Consider the following 3,356-nt stretch of genomic DNA (forward strand, 5'->3'; position numbering starts at 1 on the left):
TCTTTCCCTGTCAGACACGTTTTCCCTTCTCTCGAAAGTAGTTTTCTTAGGACAGAGCTTCCAAAAGAGAGGGGTGTGCCTCCCAGAAGTACCCAAGGACCCGTCCTGCCTCTGTCCTGGGTGGGCTGCCAGGAGCCGCATCCTCAGCTTGGGCAGGTGGGTGCCCGTATGCAGGGCCCTGGCAGTGGCGGGTGTCCCTCTGCCTGCCCAGGCTCTGCCTCTTGTGCGGCTGGTTACACGCCCACCGCTCACGCTGCCACTCACGGGCCACCCCTGCCCTTGAGGCCGGAATCCCCACCCGTGTTCGAATTCTTGGACCAAACACAGGTCAGTGAAGGCCGAGGTGCCCCCAGCTGCTTGGCCTTCCAGGTGCCGGGCCTGGTCTGGAGGGCAGGCTTGGGCGTGCTCGCTCCAGGGTCCAGCACAGGAGCACCTGATCGTGTCCAGAGTGAGTTCTGTCGGTGGCATGTGACCTCTGGCGTGTGAGCCCTGCTGAGGGTATAGGGCGGCCCCTCATGACAGCCAAGGCCAGGGTGTTGCAGTGGGTGCTGAGGGCAGGGGGGTTCCTCGCAGGCGGGCCTTCTGGGTGGGGATCCCAGGAGATGGAGCAGCCTGCCCAGAGCCCCAGGCAGCAGAGCTGGGTCGGGCCCAGGTCCCCTCTCATCACATGTGGCCTTGCCCACGGTGCCCACCCGGGACAGTGCCCTCCAGCAAGCAGCGTGGCTGGGCCCTGCCAGGCCTGTGTGCAGCTCACACCTAGGGGCCAAGGGCTGACCTGGCTTCCAGGGACTCACTGTGGACTCGAAGCAGCCTGAGAAAAGGTGGACGCGAGATGAATAAAGCCAACTTTGTACAAGCCGCTCGGTCACGTCCTCCAGGTTTTAAGTTGGATTTTATTCGTGGGAAGGCCGAGGATGAGGCCGGCACCAGTGGTCTCTGGACGCCCCTCCCTGGGCCCTGGCCTGTCTTTTGCCTCCCTGGTGGTGGTCACTCTCACCCTGGGGAAGGAGACAGGGGCGTGGGCTGGTGCCCTGTCCCAAGACCAGTCACCCCGAGCTGGTCTCCAGCCAAGCCCCAGGGAAGATGTGCGTGCCAGCCCTGTGCCCCCCTCCCCCAGGCCTGATGCACCCCAGGGACAACTGGGGCAGGCCCCGCCAGACTGCGGGAGGACGGCAGCCCTCAGCCTCACTGGCCACTGCCTCAGGGAAGGGCTGTGGGCAAGGATCCTGGGACCACCCGAAAGCAGGGTGGGCACTCTGCAGATGCTGGGCCTTGGCTGGCGGCCTGGTGGGAGCATGGCAGCGGCACAGGTGCTGGGGAGCAGACGTCCCTGCCCATGGCACCGGACCGTGCCGCCCACGTCACAGCAGCTGCCTGCATGGCTTGAGATGCTCTCCCCTGGCCGAGTCATCCCATGCCCTCCAGAGGCCCCAAGCCCTCCGAGCTGCTCTCTCCACCCACGGCTGCTGGCAGAGCAGGGAGTGGGGGTCCACAGAAACGCCTCAGGCCAGGCTGCTCTCCTCCGCCCTGCTGCCACCCCATCCAGCCAGGCCCTGCTGAGAGCCTGTCCTGGCAGGCACGTGGCACTGTCAGGGTCAGCAGAGGCACCAGCCCGCCCCTAATACCCACTGGTGCTCAGTGCTAGAGCCTGGAGCATCACTCACCTCCCTGCCCTGCCAAGCCCTTACTGCCAGTCCCCAGGTGTGGCTCAGCCCCGAGGGCTCCCGGGCCAGAAGCAGCCCGTCCCAGGTGCCTGACAAACCTGACCGTCTTACACCCTGCACAGGAAGGCGGGAGACGCCTGAGTACTCCTGGGAGGGGCCAGGTCACGGCACCCCCCTGTCCGGCTGTAGCAAAGGACAGGCCGGCCTTCATGGCAGTGAGGCCACCCAGGTATGCCGTTGGGGACAGAGTGGGGCTGGCTAGTGTGTACTGCTGTCTGCTCGGACAGGGCAGGAGTGGCCAGCAGGTTCCCACAGAACAGAACACACCGGCCTGGCCATGGGGGCACAGGCCTACTGCTGGGATGTGGGGAGGCCTCAGGGACGCTGAAGCAGAGGGTTGGGAGCTGAGGCCAGCTTGGCCACATAGCCAGCGCCTGGGTCTGAAGAGCTAGGTGAGCTGGTTTGGTGGCTGAGGTGGCCTGACCCACACGGTCAGGTGTGTGACACCAGGTGCATGTGCACATGTGCCCAAGCCCTGCAAGGCAGAGCTGGGGAGGGACCATGGCGAGCTGCGTGGGGTCTTGCACATGTGTTCTCGAGCAAGCGTGCCCGCCCTGCTCCTGGCACTGGCCGAGAGGACTGCAGTGTCCAGGGGCCTTCCCGCAGGAGACAGCTGGCCAGTGCGGGGCGTGGGCAGGAGAGGGCCCTGGCAGACAGTGCAGACAGACGGCAGCTCTGAGCGGGAGAGGGCATTCACCACCAAGGCCACGCTGGGTGCACCTGCCCTGCGGGATTCCAGAGCGGGGGTGGGGGTGTCCTGAGAAGGTGGCCTCCCTGTCAGGAAAGGTCCCTCAGGGCTGGCGCTCTCCACCCTGGGTCCTTGCTTAGTCGCTCTGTGAGGTCAGGCGGGCCCTCGACCTCGGGGGCCCACCATGTTGAGGGCCCTGAGTCCCAGCAACCATCACCTAGCCTTCCTGGTAAGGACCATCTGGAGACTGGCCTGCCCGGGCCCACCTGTGCCAGAACGTTCTGCTCCCTGACGCCTGCTCTTGTGAGTGCCAGTGGGCTCCCCTGGACTGCAGCGTGGGCCCGCGGGGCTGCCCTGCTGCTTCTCGGGAGAGGAGCAGGCGTCCCTGGGGAGGGGATGCCCTCTAGCGGGCCAGGCCACTGGAGGGCACCTCTGCACCTCACAGGAGAGGAGGGGACTGGGGCGCAGGCAGGGTGGGCAGGACAGGGCGGCTTGAGAGGCAAGGTGCTACCCAAGGGTCCAGGTCAAGACCCGGGGCAGGAGTGGGCAGTGCAGGTGGGTGCCCACGCGGAGGCGTGGGATTGGGGCCCAGCCAGCTAGCCCTGGATGCCGCCCACCGGGGACAAGCAGCCCTTCCCTGGGGCCAGATCCCCCGCCCTTGTGCCGCTGTCCCTGCTGGGAGGCTGGCCTCCCCCAGCTCTGGCTGCCTCCTTCAGGAAGCCCCCCAGTCACCTCTGCCTGCATCCGGCACAGGTTCCCGCCCTACAGGTCAGTGGCTGCGCTGGTGCTGGTGGCAGTGCAGGTTCTGGGAAGTCCCCGCGGCCCACAGCTACCCGGAGGGACCTGCTGCGGTCACCTCGCTGTTCTGTCGCCCGGGGGCACCCAGGGCACGCCCACAGCCAGGGCCTGTCCGCTGGGGAAGGGGCAGGGGCGGGGGGCGGGGG

The sequence above is a fragment of the Tupaia chinensis genome, unplaced genomic scaffold (assembly GCF_000334495.1).
Source record: "Tupaia chinensis unplaced genomic scaffold, TupChi_1.0 Scaffold147500_2, whole genome shotgun sequence".
In the NCBI taxonomy this organism is placed as follows: domain Eukaryota; kingdom Metazoa; phylum Chordata; class Mammalia; order Scandentia; family Tupaiidae; genus Tupaia; species Tupaia belangeri.